The 9,097-nt window shown below is 45.5% G+C and overlaps 1 long non-coding RNA gene across 1 annotated transcript; it reads left to right on the forward strand.

Moving 5' to 3' along the window:
• Positions 1-639: 639 nt before the first annotated feature.
• LOC118253508 (uncharacterized) lies at positions 640-7,788 on the forward strand. Its single transcript, XR_004780449.2, has 3 exons — positions 640-983; positions 5,954-6,152; positions 7,110-7,788. It is a non-coding gene; the product is annotated as an uncharacterized LOC118253508 (long non-coding RNA).
• The last annotated feature ends 1,309 nt before the right edge of the window (positions 7,789-9,097 follow it).

Below are 9,097 nucleotides of genomic sequence, written 5' to 3' on the forward strand. Positions count from 1 at the left end.
ATAGTAATAATAATAGTAATAATAATAATAATAAAAAGAAAAGAAAAAAGAAAAATTAAGAAAAAAATAAAATTAAAAAAATAAAAAGAGAGAGAAAAAAAGGAAAAAAAAGGAAAATAAAAAAGAAAATGCCTGGGGAAAAGAAAAAGAAAAAAGGGAAAAAAGCGCCCTGTGCACTGGGGGCTGCGGGATCGGCGCTGGGGCGGGCTGCCCGTGGCCGCGGCGCGGTGCGCAGGGTGGCACCGGCCGTCCCCGGGTGAGGATCCGGCCCTACGCCTTCCCATGAACAAAACCCGACATCAAAGGGCACGCGATAGGCAATGTGGAGCGCACATGGGAGGCTCGCAAGCCTTTTCTGTCAAAACGCGTTTCCTGGTGTTTTTCTGCCCCCCCCCCTCCCGCCCCGCCTTGTCAGCCCTCACCCCCCGGGACGCTCATGGGGCCAGGCAGAAGCAGTGGGGATGTGCAGACCTATGGGATGGGCTGTGCCTGGTCACAGCTCCCAAAGGCAGCCCGGGGAGCCACTCTGTTCCTCTCTTCCTCCATGGGATGCAGTGACTGGATGCAAGTAAATAGCCATTGTCATCCAGGGGTGTTTTCAATTATCTTTTTGGGCCTCTGCAGACTTAACTCGTCTTCTGCCACTTTGCTGCGCAACCTGGGCACCAATCCAACATCCACTGTCAAGCTCAGCCTTTGCAATCTGTACCTCACCTGCTCCATGTCTACCCCACTGGCCAACTCATCGTGCAGCCAAATGCAGTGACCTCAGGTCCGATGCCATGATGGATTTTCCACTGCTCCCCCCATTTTGGACCTCCTGCTTCGCCACTGCTTGTGACCCTCCCGTGATTTGCCAGGGTCTGGAGGCATGGTGAGATCTGAGGTGGGTCGTAGTGGGAAACTGAAGGGCATTTCAAGGCTCTGGGCTGTCCGGGAGTGGAAAGAAGGCAAGAAAGGAAATTAAGACCATTCACCTCTGTGTGAGTATTCATGAAAACAGTTTCATAAGCATTTTAGGCAGTAAATTAAAGAAAGTTCCTATTTGGGATGGAACCAGGAGTTTGTAGTATATTTGAATGACAATTTGTTTCTATCATTTTTTAGATTTCTTTTCATTTGCTCACACTGTGTTGTGTAGGGAGATTATAAACAGAGCAGGAGGTGTGTGTGCACCCATTTTTACACTGCAGTATACTACAGCAAATACTACATATTAATATGTGTGCATTCATTTCTCATTGCCACAATGAGTCTCGGGAAAAACTTACATTCAGAGGCGGTTCCAAGATGCCGTATTTAAGAGGAATTACTGCACTACTTCATACCGTCTACACCTAGAAAACTGCTATTACGTAACTGGGACACAAGTCCAGCTCACAAACATACCATCGCTGGGGATTAGGTGGAAATCTGGTGTTTAAATGCAAACTGTCTTTTTCATATCATCGTGGCTTTACCAAGTAACCCCCCAGGCACCAGGGAAGTCTCTGAGATGCCTGAAGTTCTGCTCTGCACATGCACTGAAGCCTTTTGGTCTTGACAGGGCTAAGTGCGTATCTCACACCTAATCCCATCCGGATTCACAGATAAAGCATTCCTCCTCTGGAGGAGCCTGCTCTGACAGTGAACATGCAATACACGCTCACACAGGCGAGCTCTGCGCAAAACGCGGTGGCACTGCAGCATGGAAGGAAAATGCCAGCAGGGAGAGTGCAGGCAGCCCCATTTTGCACAGCAGCCTGCTAATCATGCACAACTTGAGTCCAGGAGTAGGTCTGCCTCCTTCATCTGCTTTAGGGAGTTAACTGCCACATCTCCTGTCACTGTGGCATGTAGCTTCTGGGATAGCAGGCAACCGAAGGGTGGGAGAATAAATAGTTCTACCCCATGTGTAGGAAATCAAGTGGGGAAGGCAGGAAACCAACATGACTGAGCAAAGCCCTGCTGGTCAAACTGAAGTACAAGAAGGAGATGCACAGGCAGTGGAAGAAGGGACACATGGCCTGGGAAGAGTACAGGGATGCTGTCAGGGTGTGCAGGGATGGGATCAGGAAAGCCACAGCATGGATGGAACTGAGCTTGGCAAGGGATGCACAGAATAACAGGAAAAGATGCTATAGGTGCATTGGTCAGAAAAGAAAGACCAAGGAGAGTGTAGCCCCTCTGGTAAACAAGAAGGGAGAACTAGAAGTCAAGGTATCGTTGACTCGAGGGTGGACAGAGGAATGAGACTGTGGAGGCACCTGTGATTGTGCAACCTGCATCTGGGTATATTTTCTAAAAGGATCGACTTTGTGTTTGAATCTGTGGCCACTACTACTTCACTCCACAGACATGGAGAAAGCTGAGGTACTCTATGAGTCCTTTGCCTCGGGCTTCACTGCCACTCAGGCTTCCCACACCTCTCCACTCCCTGAACCTCAAGGCAGGGTCTCGGGGAGCAAAGTTCCACCCACTGTAAGTGAAGAGCAGGTCTGAGGCCACCTGATGCAACTGAGCAACTACAAGTCTAGGGGGCTTGATGACATGAACCCCAGGGTCCTGAGGGAATTGGCTGATGGAGTCGCCAAGCCTCTCCCCATAATATTTGAAAAGTCCTGGCAGTCAGGTGAAGTTCCTGGTGACTGAAAAAAGGGAAACATCACTTCCATTTTTAAAAAGGGTAGAAAGGAGGACCCAGGGAACTACAGACCAGTGAGCCTTACCTCCAAGTCTGGAAAGATCGTGGAACAGATCCTCCTGGAAGCAATGTCAAGGCACATGCATGAGAAGAAGGTGATCTGAGATAGTCAGCATGGTTTCACCAAGGGCAAATTGTGCCTGAGCAGTCTGGTGGCCTTCTATGACAGAGTGACTGCATTAGTTGACAAGGGAAGACCGACCGACGTCATCTACCTGGACTTCTTCAAGGCCTTTGACATTGTCCCACATGACATCCTGATCTCTAAATTGGAGAGATAAGGATTTGAAAGGTGGACTCTTTGGTGGATAAGGAATTGGCTAGAAGGCCACAGATGGAGAATTGTGGTCAATGGCTCTATGTGCAGGTGGAGGCTGGTGACATGTGGTGTCCCTCAGGCAGCCCGTCCTGGGAACAGTGCTGTTTAATATCTTTATCAACAACACAGACAGTGGGATCGAGTACACCCTCAGCAAGTTTGCAGATGACACCAAGCTGAATGGTGCAGTTGATACAACAGAATGAGGGGATGCCGTTCAAAGGGACCTGGACAAGCTGGAGAAGCACGCTCATGTGAACCTACTGAGGTTCAACAAGTCCAAGTGCAAGATGCTGCACCTGGGCTGGGGCAGTCCCAGACAGGAGTGCAGACTGGGAGAAGAACTCACTGAGAGCAGCCCTGCAGAGAAGGACTTGGGGGTTCTGGTGGATGAAAGGCTCAACATGAGCCAGCAGTGTTGGCTTGCAGCCCAGAAGGCCAACTGCATCCTGGGCTGCATCTAATGAGGAGTGGCCAGCAGGTCAAGGGAGGGAATTGTCCCCCTCTGCTGTGCCCTTGTGAGGCCCCACCTGGAGTGCTGCATCCAGGTCTGGGGCCCCCAGTAGAGGAAGGATGTGGGGCTGCTAGAGCAAGTCCAGAGGAGGGCCACAAAGATGATCAGAGGGCTGGAACACCTCTCCTATGAACAAAGACTGAGAGAGCTGGGGGTGTTCAGCCTGGAGAAGAGAAGGCGCCAGAGGGACCTCACTGCAACCTTTCAGCACTTAAAGGGTCCTATAAAAAAATGGAGAGCAACTCTTTGCTCAATCAGATAATGACAGGATGAGGGGGAATGGTTTTAAACTAAAAGAGGGAAGATTTAGGTTAGATGTTAGGGGAAAATTCTTTACTCACAGGGTGGTGAGGCACTGGAACAGGTTGCCCAGAGAAGCTGTAGATGCCCCAATCTTGGCCAGGTCGGATGGGGCTTTGACCAGCCTGGTCTAGTGGGAGGTGTCCCTGCCCACGGCATGGATGGTCTTTAAGGTCCCTTCCAACCCAAACTATTCTGTGATTCTATGATATGATTCTTCAAATCTGCTTTACTCTGCATGGCACAACTAGAGGTTCTGTGCCTCCTGCCTTCCCCCTTCTTCTGTAACAATGTAGGAACATCTTCTACCCAGAGGTCAATACACCTTTACAGAGGAACAAAAATGAGCCCCCCAGAGCCTCTGGGAACATCTAATTAACCATCACACCGTTGTTTTCTTTTTGCTAGAAAAAAAAAAAAAAAGAAAGAAAGAAAGAAAGAAAAAAGGAGTGTTTTTTTTTTCAGTTTCTGATAGAAAAGTTTTATTCTCCACCACCACAATGAAGGATAGCAGGATGCTGCTTAGGTGGATATCGCTGGCATGAGCACACCGCAGCTGGAGACCCAGGGGAGTGCATCTGTGTTGCTTATGTGGAAGAAGTCAAAGGCCAAAACCCTCACACCTCTAAGCTCCTGAGGCTATTGGCACTTCTGCTTGAATAAGGAATAGAGCATAGGGTCCAAAAAGTGCAATTTTAAAGCAGTCTGAGCCAAGTTTTCCTTCTGTACATGTCAGTACAGCCTGTCAAAGAAATTTATTCCAATAAATATTTTAAGAGTCCAGTGATGGTGCTGAAATGGAAATCTTAGCTTGTTATGCTTTCAGCTATGCTGGTGTTTCCTAGAATCTGCACAGATGATCAATAAGGGATGTTTTTTGAGGAGGTACAGTTTCTAGTAAAGAAAGGAAGAGGAAATGCAACAGTATAGTTCGTGTGCCCAAGGCCTTAATCTCCCCCAATCCCACTCCCCATAAAATTAACCACACAATTTGTAATCATTCATAACAGTTGGAATTGTCTTGACTTTTAAAAGGCTTTTCTCATTAACCAACCCTTTTTTCCTTGTAAAGCATATTATTGATCTTAATATGCAGAAAATACCATAGCTAGCAACTCATAATGTCTGTGCCATTTTTGTTAAACAATGAGAATTGATGAGGTTTGGCAGGACATTAAAATATTTAACATTATAGCTTTGAGAAGGCTTTTATGTGTCTGTACTAATAGGAAAATCTTTTAACAGGAAAAATGTTTTTCTCTGCCTCTCTAAAATCTTCAGTGAGGGTTGATTCTGTTTGTATTAAACCCAACGGGAGGTTTCTTACTGACTTCAAAGCAAGCCAAGAGGAATTCCAGTTTGGAAAATCATTGCTAGACACAAATCTGAGCCTTTTTGTCACATGACCAGTGTCATTTAAGTTAGCATTTTGTTACACACCCCAACACTTGAGGAAGCATCTGGGGCTGGCATGTTTGTCTTTGTCCAGAGAAGCTCGGGTTGTGCAGCTCCTGCACCATCCCATCATTTGAAACATGTGAGATGGACCAGGTGCCGCCCCACGTGGACCTGCCAGCCTGTATTACACTCTTCAAGAGCCTGATTTTGAGACATATTTTTATTTATTTTAACTGTCCAGCTCTCTGTTCTTGCTATCCAAGAGATGACCAGCTTTGCAGGGTTCAGCTGTGGCACTGTGGGGGCTTCTCTGTCTTTGCATCATTATTTGTAGGGTGCAGGACTCAGGGGAAGCACTACAGGAGGCAGGAGAGCATTCAAACACCAGGCCATTGCTTCATAGATCTTTACAAGGGGTATTTGCCAGCCAGCTAATTTGCCACACCTCGGTCCATGGCTGCTGAAGGGCTTTAGTAGAGCCCCTGCAAAACAGAGTCATCATCACCCCTGGGGCTGTAAGGGCATCTCCAGGTGCTTCACCTTCCTGGCAACCCAGCCAGGTGCACACCAGCACTGAGTCTGTCACCTGCAGTGTGTCTGTCCTCTGTCTGTGTGTCCTTGCATTCAAAATGCAGCGGCAGCTGGGCAGGAGGAAAAATCTTTAGGCTAGCTGGGTAGCTTTAAAGAAAGACGTTACAGACAGGAGACTGCGAAGTCAATGCTTATCCTTGTCTTTCAGTAATGAACTGACACTCGTGAAGGCACTCCAGTCCTCTGGGCACCTCGAACTTAAAGGTCCTTTCCTCCACTCTTCTAAAGGCTCTACGCTCAGGAGCCCATTCAGGCCTCTCGGACATTTTGCAACTTAAAAAAAAAAAGTTGGCACCAGTTCCCATACTCCATTTTATCCATGAACCTCACTCACAAATCTTCCAGAGGTGAGTAATTTAGTTATGAACATCACATTATTTGAGAAGGTCAGAATTCTGTCGTTTGAAATCTTCCCTTCACCCCCAGAAGGACAGCACCTCTTATAAATGCCAGCAGGAAAAGAACAAATGTAAGATTGGTAACCAGTAATCATATTTATTCCTGTACATAACAACCTCAAACGTTGGGATCTTTTAATAGCTTTTTCCATATTGGACTCTTTGTTTGGATGTGGTTTTCCTGATGTATCCTAGTAACATGTTTAGTTAATTTATATTGTGTGTATGTGTAGACAGATATACACACATCCATATGTATGCACACACATAGTCCTCATTAAGTAAGTGTTAAACCTCCCACAGCAGAACTGGGTTTGGGGGGCAGTTGGGCTGGAAACTCGCAGTTTGTTCCCTTTTACTGAGGGGTACCATGGGGATGGTTCCGGGGGGCACATGCAACCCCCAGGGGGAACCCGGAACCCCGCGCCTCAGTGCGAAGGTTGCTCTGACGTATGGACTCCGGGTGGGATGGAAATCCCCATTTAACGCTGGAGTGACTGCAGTGCCGTGCTCTCTAGCATTCTGGAGGGGGTGCGTTCGCAGCCCCCTGCCTGACTGGCATGTGCAGAAGACAGCGTGCTTGGCCAGCCCCCAGTAGCAGAGGGGCTGCTTGCTTGTAGTGTCAGCAAGTATACGGGTGGCTTGAGGACTCGATCCTTAGCTTGTTAGAGCATCTCGACTGTTGCAAGACAACCTCCAAACCCAGAAACACTTGGCAGATGATGAAAAGAGGAGTGATTCTCCATATTTCATAGCAAAACATAAGTATAACCTACTTATTTTGTTAGAAGATTCTCTCTTGAAGGTCTCAATACTGGACTGTGTGTGTCTCTATAAACAAAGAAGAGCTGGTTACAACATGCACTCTTGGAAAGCCCACGTACTCCTTACCCTCTTTTTATCCAGGCCCACAACTGGATTGCAGAGATGAGATGATGGAGAACGAGGAACCGGCTGTGAACATGCTGCTTCCCAGGCACTCCTGGCATGATCACTCTGTGCCTGTGGACAGTGTTTCTAGGCAGTAATAAAACGGTGTGGTACGTAAAGCTGGAAGCACCGAGTCCTGCACAGTCATATCTACTCAACAGCAAAGCTCCTATTTGCTCCGAGGAGAATTCTGCCTACGTAAGGACTTAAGAGCCAGGGCTAGGAGCAAAGAAAAGAGCATTCATAATTTTCTTCTTAGCTGGTTTAGAGAAAGCCAACTGCTTTCTACAGCCTTGCCAAAACTAAGAGGAGATGGTCTGAGGTTAAGAAACATGCGGGATGATTTTCATACCAAATGTGAAAAATGAGAAATTGCTTTAACATACAGTAACTTGCCATAAAAATGTGATCCGTGTTCCCTTCCAACTTTAAAAGGAGACTTTATAAACTCTACAGCCTTTGATTTGTTAAGGTAACTTTATACTTATTTTTTTAATTCACAGGTTTGTGAGAAAATATAATGGAACCCTTGATGTTTTTATGATCTCGATTATCACTTCATTGTATAAGTATTTGCTTAATGAAACATACAGTAAAACACTGTAAAACCTGCTGCAATGTATTCAATATCTTTTGGAATTAATAGAAAAATTACAAAATTGAAAAAAAGGCACTAATTTTTATTTTATTTTATAAAAAAAAGTTACTTGACTGCACAGTTCTTTGTTTTATTTTCTCATTTATTTTATATGTATTTGAAGAAAAGTGTTTGTTGCACTAACTAACACTAAAAGCTGATGCTGTTATTCATATGTTAACGAGAAGAATAAACCTGTTTGCACTTTGATTTCTGTCATTCCTGTTGAGTGATTCTTCTGGAATAAACATAGCTCTAACACATGTAAACAACACAGGAAATTAATAACAAAATTCTTTGGATTTATTTCAGATGCCACATACTTTATGTAAATATATGTGGCTTTCAATTTCAATGATTTTCCAGTAAGTAATAAACTTTGCTCATTAACCTCCTTTTAAACTAAACATTTATTACTTTGTAAGTGTTATTTCAACTAAATCAAGTGGATATGCTTGGTAAATTAATGCAACAGATCTGTTCAACCAGAGAAGTAGGATGGCTTCTTTTGAGTTGGGCAAACTGTGAGTTTCTATTTAAACATCAAGGGAGCAGGATGCAGTTTAATATGTTGATTTTTTTAATGTAAGAAAGGATGATAATATATTTTTTTAATTATTTATTTAAATTAACCTACCTTTTCCTCATTAGCTCAGTGGCAGAAAATGGGAAAAATCCCCAAAGTCGAATAAAGTTGCATATATCTGCACTGTGAACCTTGTGCTAGTACTTCACAGAATTGGCTTAGTGGATTATTTTTCTTACCCAATGTGATCAGTCAACATTTTCCTGGCATGATGAGTGGGGTATCCTTTACTGAAACGGAGTCTTCTTTAGTTTATTGTTTTTACAATATAAAGACAAAAATGTTTTGCATTTTCTGTATGGAAAAAATGCATACTAAGAAGCATTCTGCTTTCATATTTATGATCATAGAGGTTTAATTGCTGAAAAGTTGTCAGCATTGGCCTCTGTGGTGATGCTTGGAAGTCCCAGTCCCCGGGGTGTGGAAGAAGCCCTGCCGTGCCATGAAGGTTTGGTCTGGGACAACGCAGGACCTTGGAGCCCCTTCCTTACCCAAGAAACTAGGAGCAAACTGGGTTGACCAGGGTCCCATGGGAGCCTGCCACTTCTGAACCCGAACTAGATGGAGGTGCTCAGGCAGTGTCAGCTCTTTTTCCACACAGGAGCCCGGAGGAGGCGGGTGGTGGCGTGGCGTGGACATCTCCACTTTCGGGGGCTGCAAGCACGTGCAGGGGCTGCCGGCTCTGGGGCTGGTGGGAGTTATTTCCTTGCTCTGACCACGTCAGATATCAGCGCACAGCTG

Source organism: Cygnus atratus, chromosome 4 (assembly GCF_013377495.2).
Source record: "Cygnus atratus isolate AKBS03 ecotype Queensland, Australia chromosome 4, CAtr_DNAZoo_HiC_assembly, whole genome shotgun sequence".
NCBI classification, from domain to species: Eukaryota; Metazoa; Chordata; class Aves; order Anseriformes; family Anatidae; genus Cygnus; species Cygnus atratus.